Genomic DNA, 12327 nt, shown 5'->3' with positions numbered 1-12327 from the left:
GTAAATGGCTCTATAATATCCACATTGCCCTGGTCAAAGGCACATTGAGGACATCTGTGAACAGCTTAGCAATTGAGACTTTCCAGTCCTCACCTGACACCACTGTAAGCTGCCGACCCTCCATTAACAAGTCGATTCCTGTCCAGATGTTACGCGTGTGCGTGCCAAGCCCTCCCTGCGTGTGACAGACGCACACGGAGTGGAAAACTTTCACATTCATTTTCTTTTTCTGTGTTTCTGCTAAGAGCTTCCAGTGAAACGCATTAGCGTAGAATTAGGCTGTAGAAACCCGTTTGTGGCCTTTCCATCTGTGGGATTTTAGCTGTGGGTTTCGTAATGGGACGTAAGTTTGAAATGGGCACGGCAGACCGAGTGCGACACAAGCGCCTCTCCATCTTTACAAGCCCTGGGAGAGCTTTAAGTAATTTTTTTTACTTTTCTGATGTAGTTTCTAACATTTATGCGGTCTCCAAATCAAATGAGATGGAAAATCTAACTTCTAAATATAACTTCTGCTTATGGAGTTGTATTTTTAACCAGTAAATTTAATTTAATTTAATTTAATTTAATTTAATTTAATTTAATTTAATTTAATTTAATTTAATTTAATTTTAATTTAATTTAATTTAATTTAATTTAATTTAATTTAATTTAATTTAATTTAATTTAAATTTAAATTTAAATTTAAATTTAAATTTAAATTTAAATTTAAATTTAAATTTAATTTAATTTAATTTAATTTAATTTAATTTAATTTAATTTAATTTAATTTAATTTAATTTAATTTAATTTAATTTAATTTAATTTTAATTTAATTTAATTTAATTTAATTTAATTTAATTATTTTTTTCATTTTCATTCATTCATTTTCTTTTCGGCTTAGTGCCTGATTAATCAGGGGTCACCACAGCCGAATGAATCGCCAACTTATCCAGCATATGTTTTATGCAGCGGATGCGATGCAACCCAGTTTAGGGTTGCATTTAGCTTATTTAGGGCCAATTTAGCTTATTCAATTCACCTATACCACATGTTTTTGGACTGTGGGGGATTTAATTCAATTTAATTTAATTTTATTATTACTTAATTTTATTTCATTATTAATTTATTTAATTTTATTATTAATTTCCAATATAGATTTACCAATGGTACTTCGGAAAACGAGGATAAGGAAGTAGTTTTAGACAGGCTACTTATAGTGAGTTTATATTAATCTGATTGGCTTACTAATGATTACAGATGAGAGACCAGCTGCGATCAATCATATCATGTGCTCCTCACTAAATTAGTTAACATATTGAAATCATAAACCAGATGCTTGTATTCATTGTTGTTGTTTTTTATCTCTCCAGTAAGGGGTGTAATCATTATTGTAATCATAAATGATTTATTAATTTAAATAAGATAAAATCATTCTGTAATGCACTATTCCCACCTTGCAAAGACAGGGTATTTCTCAAGGTATTTATTCCATTTTTGCAAATTTAGGCAAGATTTTCATGCAGCATTCCAAAGAAAGTTGTTTACAGCAATATAAGGTCTTCATTTTTTACTTCTTCAATTTATATTCACTGTCTCTCTCTCACTCTTTTTATGGTCTCTAGATGAAGAGTGATTTTTAGTTACTGTTGCTATTTTTATTCTACTCCCACAACCTGGCATAGAACTCAATATATGGGTAAAGCTGGTAATTAAGCCCAAACTGTTATAGAAGCTAAGGGCTCCAAAGCATTAACATTTACCTTCTGTGGCTCTTAAATATTGCCTGCAGTGTATTCATCAGCACCTGCCCACACAAAGGTCACCCATACCAGCTCTTTGCCAAGGGCCACAAGCCATTATACACGAGACATGTGTTTTGTGATGATTTCTGATTCATTGAACCACAGATGTGCCTCTGTTGGGATAGTCTAAAGATTTATTCCAACTCGTTTTTACTCTTTTGACTTCTCTCAGATTTTTTCTCAGTCTTTTTGAAATTATTATTAAAAAAAAAAAAAAAAAAAACGTTTCCCAGTATGTGCATGTGAATGCAATGCAACAGAAAATAGACTGGCCCCATTATAATCAGCAAAGCTGTCTAGACTGAAAGCACTGATTCTGTCATATCGTTTCACAAAGTGAAGCACCTTAAGTTAATGAATGAATTAGAGCTTCTCTATATATTTAGATACTGCAGATAGATACTTATATGATTGTATGGATGGGCTGACAGACGGACTGATCAATGGACAGACTGATGAATACAGGGATGGATAGACAGATTGGGGAATGTATGGATGGACAGATTGACAGAATGATGGCCTGATACAGGGCTCGAAATTAACCTTTTTTCTTTGTAGCACTGATGCTCCTAAGTTCAAAAATTTAGGCGCACCAGATAAAATGTAGTCGCACACACCAAAATTATGAGCACGGTTACTACACGTTTTGTATTAACAGATTCTATTATATATTAACACTCTAATCACAACTAACAAATAAGCTTTAGTCATTTTTACAGTGGACTTTAACCACTGGAAGTCTTTTATCCACTCTTTGAAAAGTGTTTGCTGGATTGACATTCATTACATGATCACTAATCAGATGTGCCATTATTAGTAACTTTAGGTGGTTTGTAAAACTAAATCTGTCAGTGTTGTTTTCATTCTCTCATATCTAGACTTTTACGTTTTCGCGGCTGTAGCTCCCTGTCATCGGAACTGAGTGATTGACAGCTGATATTAACCAATTCATTCACGTTCTGTTCTAGCGCAGTGGGCCAATAAGAAGAGCTTGAAGGTGGAGCAAGCATTGCAGGCTTTGTTTACTGCAGCGAGTTGACATGTCAACTGTTTTAAACTATTCCTGAGTGCTGCGCTTGGTGTTTTTAGGTGCAAAGATGCTTATTCCGCGCTTATTATGCCTAATTCCGCGCATGTGGTGAACATTTTGCTGTGAAAATGCACACTGCGCATAAATGCTCTCAAATATGTTTTGAGGTCACATAGATAAAATTTCGGGCGCATATACGATCAAAACGGTCGCAATTTCGAGCCCTGTGATTGACATTGATGGATTGATGTACAGAATAGCTGATAAATGGATGGATGCATGAAAGCAGACTGTGTGATGGATGGATAAACTGAATAAATATGGAGTAATGGACAGATAGACAGATAAGCGAATGAATGAATGGATGGGAAGAATACTGAATGGATAAATGGGTATACTTCTTGATGGGTGAATAAACTAGTAGAAAGATGAATGGATGGATGAATTTATGGATGGATGGATAGAGGACGGATAACCTGGTAGAAACCTATATGGATGGACAAATGGATGGATAGACAGACAGATACTGTAAGCAGATGGATGGATGGATGGATAGAATGTGAATGGATGGGTGGATAAACTGGTAAAAAATATACATGGATAGATGGATGGATGGATTTAGATGGAAAGACTACTGGATGATAGGATAAACTGGTGAACTTATACAGTACATACATGAATGGATGGATGGATGGACAGACAAATAGATAAGTGAATGGATAGATACTGGTTAAGTGGATGGACAGATACTGTATAAGTGGATGGATGGAGGGATGATGGGTGGATAAACTGGTAGAAATGTGGATGGATAAATGGATGGACAAACAAATACTGTAAGCAGACGGATGAATGGATGGATGGATTATGTGGTAGAAATATACATGGATGGATGGATGGATGGATGGATGGATGATAGAAGGACAAATGGATTGACAAACAGATGCTGTAAGCAGATGGATGGATGGATGGATGGATGGATGGATGGATAAACTGGTAGAAATATACAGGGATGGATGGATGGATGGATGGATAGATGGACAAATGGATGGACAAACAGATGCTGTAAGCAGATAGATGGATGCACGGATGGGTGGATGGATAAGCTGGTAGAAATTTACAGGGATGGATGGATGTAAAGATAGACAGACAGATAAGTGAATTCATGGATGGAGAATGAATAAACTGGTAGACACATACAGTGCATGGAAGGATGGATGACCGACTGACAGTTAAGCAGATGATTCAGTAGATGGATGAATGAAAAGACTACTGGGTGGATGGACTACATGATGGGTGGATGGATGGATGGATGATGGATGTATCGATAGATTGACAGATAGATAAGTTGATGGATGAATGAATAGGCTGACCAAGGATACACCGATGGACATGGTTGGTTGGATTGATGGATGGACAGATAAGCAGATGGATGGATACATTTGATTGTTGGATGCAGAGAGGATGCACAGATGAATATTGTATAATCTATAGAGTAAACTGGTAGAAACAGTAAATGGATGGATGGTCAGATAGATGGATAGACGAATGTATGGATAAATGGATGGACAGACAGACAGACAGATAATGTGAGTAGATGGATAGGTGAATGGATGGATGAATAAATGATGGGTGGATGGATAAACTGGTAGAAATGTATGGATGGATGGATGGATATACAGATGGGGGATGGATAGATGGAAAGACTACTGGATGATTTGATGGATGGATATACTACTTCATGGGTTGATAAGCTGTTAGAAACATACATGGATTGGATGGATGGATGGATAGACGGATGGATGAATGTACAGATAAGTGGATACATAGAAGGAGGATGGATAAACTGCTAGAAACATACATGGATGATAGATGGATATACTACTTTATGGGTTGATAAGCTGTTAGAAACATGGATGGATGGATGGATGGATGGATGGATGGATGGGTGGATGGATGAATGTACAGATAAGTGGATACATAGATGGAGGATGGATAAACTGCTAGAAACATACATAGATGATGGATGGATGTATGGATGAATGGATAGAAAGACAGATAAGTGGATGCATAGATGGAGAATGGATAGTGCTAGAAACATACATGGATGATGGATGGATGGATAAATTACTTCATGGGTTGATAAGCTGTTAGAAAGATACATGAATGGATGGATGAATAGATGGAGGGATGAATGGACCGATAAGTGGATAAATAGATGGAGATTGAAAAACTGCTAGAAACACATGGATGATGGATGGATAAATGAATGGATATATTACTTCATGGGTTGATAAGCTGTTAGAAACATGGATGGATAGATGAATGGATGGATGGACAGATAATTTGGAAGCATAGATGGAGGATGGATAAACTGCTAGAAACACACATGGATGATGGATGGATGGGTGGATGGACAGCTATACCAACAGGTAAGCAGATGGATGGATGGATGGATAGATGGACTACATGCTGGATGGATAGACTGACAGATATAGATAGGTTGATGGATGAATAAATAGGCTGACAAAGGATACACTGATGGACATGGTTGGATGGATAGATGGACAGATAAGCAGATAGTTGGATTGTTACCTTGATGGATGGATGGATGGATGGATGCACAGATGAATATTGTATAATCTATAGAGTATACATTATATTTGATATATTGTTAGTCATTTACTGTATATATCAATTGTCTAATATATGTTAGCTTTTTTTACAGCTGTATAACATTATGAGTAGTATTATATTAATACCCTCTTTTGTTGCTTCAGTGTAATTATTGTAGTAATTGAATAAGGTCAGTAAAATAAAGAACGGTGCTCTTTTTATCTCTTCTCTTCCTCCCGTTTATTTATTTATTTATTCATTTATTTGTTCATGCGTGCATCATGTGTCTCCCTGCATCACTGCCTGCTTGGCTGGATTGACCTGTGAGCACCTGATTAGCTTCCTGTTGTCTGAATCTCACCATTGATTGCACATGACATGCCTGAGTGCGCAGCTCTCCGTCTTAAAGCCGTAGGAGGACGGCGGTTGGGGGTTGCAGATGGGAGGATGTTTCATTCACTCAAACATGAAAACAAGGCTTTGCTCAGCCGGCAGCCTCACCTTTGGCCTCAGGCATACATCTGACATGACCACAGCTTGACACTCATCATATCGCATTTGTTTTAATGCAATAATGACCTGACCTTTAACAGGTGCATAATGGGTAGAAGAGAGAGAGGGAGTGAAACAGAGACATGTTAATACCCAGCAAACAATTTTGTGTTTAATAGACATCTAATAGACATTTAATCGTAGACAGCTTGGCTAAAACAAAGATAAACTTGGGCTGTCAGTGAAAGTCTAATAGACGTCCAAGAAAAGGTCAAAACTAGACTAGTCATCAAATAAACAGAAATGAATGACTACACATATAAACCCAGCAAACAATTTTGTTTAATAGACGTCTAATAGACATCTAAACTTAGACAGCTTGGCTAAAACAAGGTTAAACTTGGGCTGTCAGTGAAAATCTAAGAATAGCCCAAAACTAGACTAGTCATCAAATAGACAGATCAGACAGACTTTAAACGTGTAGTCATTCATTTCTGTTTATTTGATGATTAGTGTAGTTTAGGCCTATTTTTAGACGTCCATTAGATTTTCACTGACAGCTCAAATTTAGCCTTGTTTTAGCCAAGCTGTCTACGTTTAGATGTCTATTAGACGTGTATTAAACACAAAAATGTTTGCTGGGTATATATGTGTAGTCATTCATTTCTGTTTATTTGATGACTAGTCTAGTTTTGACCTATTCTTAGACGTCTATTAGATTTTCACTGACAGCCCAAATTCAGCCTTTGTTTTAGCCAAGACAACGATGTTTTGACGTCTGTTAGACATCTATTAGACATCTTTTAAATACAAAAAATGCTTGCTGGGATGTCTGTCAAATATGTCTATTTGACGACTAGTCTAGTTTTGGGCTATTCTTAGATGTCTATTAGATTTTCACTGACAGCCCAAGTTTAGCCTTGTTTTAGGTCTACGTTTAGATGTCTATTAGACGTCTATTAAACAAAATTGTTTGCTCGGTTTATATGTGTAGTCATTCATTTCTGTTTATTTGATGACTAGTCTAGTTTTGACCTATTCTTAGACGTCTATTAGATTTTCACTGACAGCCCAAATTCAGCCTTTGTTTTAGCCAAGACAATGATGTTTAGACGTCTGTTAGACATCTTTTAAAAACAAAAAGTGCTTGCTGGGAAGTCTGTCTAATCTGTCTATTTGATGACTAGTCTAGTTTTGGGCTATTCTTAGATGTCTATTAGATTTTCACTGACAGCCCAAGTTTAGCCTTGTTTTAGCCAAGCTGTCTACGTTTAGATGTCTATTAGACATCTATTAAACAAAATTGTTTGCTGGGTTTATTTGTGTAGTCATTCATTTCTGTTTATTTGACGACTAGTCTAGTTTTGACCTTTTCTTAGACGTCTATTAGATTTTCACTGACAGCCCAAATTTAGCCTTGTTTTAGTCAAGACGACTATGCTTAGACGTCTATTAGACATCTATTAGACATCTTTTTAAAACAAAAAGTGCTTGCTGGGTAGCACAAAGGATTTGAGAGTACAAAATGAACAATAAAATAATGAAAATATATGCATCAGCCAATGACAACATCACATTCTGCATGCTAATAGAATGCATTTTCAAGGAATGTTCTCACGCTATTTTAAACATCTCCGTGTGTCATGTCTTGCATCAAAATTTGCATCAGCTTTAGTACTTGGCTTAATGATTAAGTGAAACTTTGCATTTTGGTACACACTTGGGCAGTTTCATGCAAAGTTCAACTTTATCTTAACAGTCAAGTGTTTACTTAAGTAAATAAGCCTTTCGTCCACTTGTTCTCAGTAGTGCTGTAATGGATTCTATTTGTGAGCTTAAGATCAATATCAAGATCAAAGTCAAGATCAAACAAATTCATTGTATCAGTATTCCGTTTCCAGAAAAGCATCCAGAAAATATTTGCACAGTAGACCTGGTTCGTAAATCTCAAAAGGTCAGTTTCATGATCAGCCACATTGATAACCTGTTATAGTTTTTTGGCTTCTGCTTAGATCTATGAACTGCTTCAATATTACTTTATTTATAGCCTTCCTATTTTATATAGAAAGGACACAGAGTTTAACCTTTTATCGGGTGAAGAACCATGTATAACTTCATTGACATTGATTACAACATAAAATGATTAATATTTTTTTTTACTAATCATAAAAGTTCTAAAGTCTTGTAATAACGTCCAATAACTCTCCAGGGTGTATTTCAATGAATGCCTTATATATTGTAAGTTTTATAAATAGTTAATACATGAATTCCTTTTAATTTCTTGTGCAAGTTATATTGCTAAATGTTATATAAATTATAAACCTACCTCTTCCCGATTTCTTTGTCATGTTGAATTCAGTTTAGACAACTCAAAAGTATCGAATAAGAGATTCAGATGACTGTTGTGTTACCTCTTAACTTATTACAGATTATGTAATCAATAAATAAATTAGAAAATAAACCAATACATATGACTTGAAGAGATAGTTCACCTAAACATTACAATTGTTATCATTTACTCACCCTTCACTTGTTCAAAAGTATATCAATCTCCTTTATTCTGTTGAACACAAAAGAAGATATTTGTAAAAATGCTGGTGGCATCCATCGACTTCCAAAATAGAGTTCCAAATATATACATATTATGGAAGTCGATGGGTGCCAGCAACCAGAATTCTTGAAAATATCTTCCATTGAGTTCTACAGAAGAAAGAAACTCACAGATGTTTAAAACCACACAAGGAAGAATAAACGATGAGGTAATTTTCATTTTTGGGTGAACTATCCCTTTATGTCACCATTCATTCATTAATTTTCCTTATTTATCAGGGGTCGCCACAGCGGAATGAACTGCCAAATATTCCGGCAAATGTTTTATGCAGCGGATGCCCTTCCAGCCCCAACCCAGTACTGGGAAACCCCCATTCACACTCACATTCACACACACACACTCATACATAACAGCCTATTTAATTTATTCAATTCACCTATAGCGCATGTCTTTGGAGCGGAGCACCTGGATAATATTCATTATAATCGTTAACTAACTATATCTTGTGAACTGATGTTGAAGTTTTTAGTCACGTGACGTGCCATAAAAAAACTATTTGCTGTTATGGTGCAACACTGGGATCTCTGTGAAAACGCAGAACTATCTGGTCATACAATATTTCCATCTGTTTCAAGCTACGAATATTTGGATCATAAAAGAACAAAACCGAGAAATTATCATAAACTGTAAATTGTGATCCATATTCTGCACCCAAAGCAGATCTTTAGTCATTTAAAACTATCATGTCCCTGTCACAGCTACAATTCGACAACATTTACATCTATCCTTTGTTTATTCCTCAGCTATTTAGCCATTTGTAATAGCATTATAGTGTGAAAGTGTCTGCTTTTATATTTGGTTTCAGTTTGTTTTGCTTAGATTAATATTTGCTGGTAGGGAAAATCTATTCGTTCACTCATTTATACTTTGACTTTGCATTTCAATTTATACTTAACCTGCAAATTAGAATAGAAATGCTTTAAAAAGCATACAAATGTACTGAGAGTTATAGGTTCCATAGATTATTATGGGTCTCTTAGTATGTTTATATGGACACCAATAATCCGATTTTATTACGATTAAGACAATACTCTGATTAAAAGTCTACCATGTAAACTGCGACTTTTGATTAATCTGATTAAGGTCATAATCGAACTAAACAGAAATTGAATTGAGGCATGAGGTTAATCAAATTATGTGCTATAACGTAAAACAATATGATGAACAGAACATTCAAAAAGCAATTTATGTAAACACCATAATCATGTTATTGTCTAATTCAGAATAAGACAGATAATTCGATTACTGATGTTCATGTAAACGTAGTCAATGATGCTACCATTTGGTACAATCCGTTTCTATTTTCTGGCTGTTTTCCTGTAAAGGAATTTTTGTAGAAGCACAGCCCAGGTGTGTCTCTTTATTGGTTGGCGATTAGGGGTGTCAAAATTAATCGTTTCTTCTGTGCACCGCGATGCAGACACGGACAATTTGGTATCGGTTCAGTAATAATCATAACCAGTTATTATGTACTGACGTCATTTATCTCATATGCGCTCTGTTGCAAGGGAGGCGAGCTCGGCTATTTACAACACTACAGGTGCCAACTACTTAAAAATTTCACTGTATGTGTGTTTTCTGGAAAGTCTTTTACTGGCACTTACAGCAGAAGCCCCTATTTCGCTGCGATTGAGGGAATGAAAGTAAACTCCATTTCTCTCTCTCACTGTGGCCCATTTCACCTGCTGGCGTGAGTTTTCCTCTCCTCTCTTTTCCTCTTGGCTGTATGCATTCCCGCGGCTGTACCTGTGCATTGTCGCGGGACCCGACCAGATTTAATGCAGTGCGGGAATAAATTTCTGAATAAAAGCGGTCAGTAACTGAAGTAAATTTTAACAGGAGTGGGCGGTCTCACAATTTCGCTCCCGAGCGAGCAAGCAAGCGTGCGTGGTGTGTGTGAGAGAGTGTGTGCGTGTGCGAACGCGTGCGCGTGTGTGTTTGTTTGGTGCTGTCTATGTTTGTGTATGTGTGTGAATGAGAGACAGTGTGGTGCTGTCTATGAGTGTGTGTGTGTTTATACAGACAGCTTGTTATAGCCACCCCCCAAAATACAACACTGTGTATGGAAAGCACCGTGATGCACCGAAATATCAAATTGAACCGAATCGATGGCATGATAATCGTAACCAAACCGTGAGACCAGTACTGGTTCACACCTCTATTGGCGATACTGTGTGTTATTGCACAACAATTATTTGGCTTTTTGGCAAAAAAAAGAGAGAAATTACTCAATGGGAAACAGTATTTTTCATGACAGGCTCATTCTGAAAACATAGCCCTATATACGTTTCTGGAGATTGCAAATTATGTAACTAGAGCTTTGTAGGGCTGCATTTCATCTTTAAAGTGAACGTTACGAGGTGGTATGATGCCGTTCCTTTTCGCGCTTACCAGCTGACCACTTACCTCCAAATTGACGATTTACCCACTGTTACCAGTTTGTCTGGTAGTTTGACACATACGTCGGTGGACTCGAGACGCAGAGTGGAGTTGACAGCGACAACAGGGTTTGAGTCTGGAGAAAAACGGTTCCAGAAAGCAGGTAAAACAAAAACATAAAATAAAACAAACAAGTAAATAACAGGGTGAGAATGTGGTTAAATCTGAAAACGTGGTAAAAATCAGAAGGTTTTCTTTTTCTTGATTATTTTTCAAGTCACTGTGGTTGGGTTTAGGAAAGGGGGTAAGCGCTGGTCAATCGGTGCTTTTTAAAATACTATTGGTTGGGTTTAGGGAAGGGGAAGAGTGGGGATATCGGTTGGTTGGTCAGTCAGTAAATCAGACGACAGTGGCCTCTGGTGGATTTAGATGAGAACAGCAGGCGCGAATGGAAATTTGAGATCTGAAAAAGCATACACAGCGGCCTCTGGTTGACTTGCAAAAATAAAATCTGCAAAAAAAGTAGCTCCTGCGACGTATTTTGCTCTCTCCAGAAATGTATATAGGGGTACATATTCAATAATCAAGGTATTTTTCACCTGCCAGGGGGGTGTTCCCATAATGCTTTGACGTCATGTAAAAACTATCAATAAACAAGCATAGAAACTGCATGCTAACATGCTTCTACAGTATTTCTGCAGTGTATAGTATGCAATTCGTTAATACTAATTATACAGTATGCACGTGCAATAATGCCATGGTGACCTACAATATTTCCATAAAATGCATTATACATCAGAGCACACAGCATGTAATGCAATGCAAAATGCAATGTGTTTAAAGTCTATTTACATTACTGTCAGCAGTGTTTTCATGCTACTTTATACCGTGCATGTTATGCAGTACATATGCTAGTATTCTGTGTGTGTGAACATTGATGGGGCACCAGAGCGTTGGAGAGGACACTAGGGGAAAGTAAATGACCTGTAGTGGTTGATTGGTTGACCGCTGAATGAACAGATGTGTCTGTGATGTGAAGTGAACAGCCACGAGCTGAGCATCACTGTCAGTTTACGTCCTCCAAACCCCAGGACACAGACCGCACTGCATATCTGGAAACCCTGCTTGCGAATACAGGTCATCAAAAAACCACTGCAGCTTCGCCTTTTTTTTTTTTTTTTTTACTCACTGGCCTCATTTCCACTGCAAAGTAGAGCAAAGCTCAAGCTTAAGTAATAGCTGGGAGTCAGAGAAATAGATTCGCAACATTGAAAGAAAGTGATTAACATCAGGGATTTCCACTTACAGTTTTTCTTTCTCTGAATACAATAGGTTCCAGAGGAAGTTTTAAGGAACGGAGGGAAGATGAATGGGTCGAGAGGCATTGGAAGTTAGTGGAAGTTTATCTGCAGGGATTA

General features: G+C 36.8%; 1 protein-coding gene across 1 annotated transcript in view; it reads left to right on the top strand.

Moving 5' to 3' along the window:
• The window catches only part of znf385b (zinc finger protein 385B), a 316695-nt gene that overhangs the window by 65772 nt on the left and 238596 nt on the right, over window positions 1–12327 (top strand). The gene's annotated exons all lie outside the window — the stretch shown is intronic.

This window comes from Danio aesculapii, chromosome 9 (assembly GCF_903798145.1).
Source record: "Danio aesculapii chromosome 9, fDanAes4.1, whole genome shotgun sequence".
Lineage (NCBI taxonomy): Eukaryota > Metazoa > Chordata > Actinopteri > Cypriniformes > Danionidae > Danio > Danio aesculapii.
Note: the sequence above shows the minus strand (reverse complement) of the source record. Positions and strands in the feature narration are given on the sequence as shown.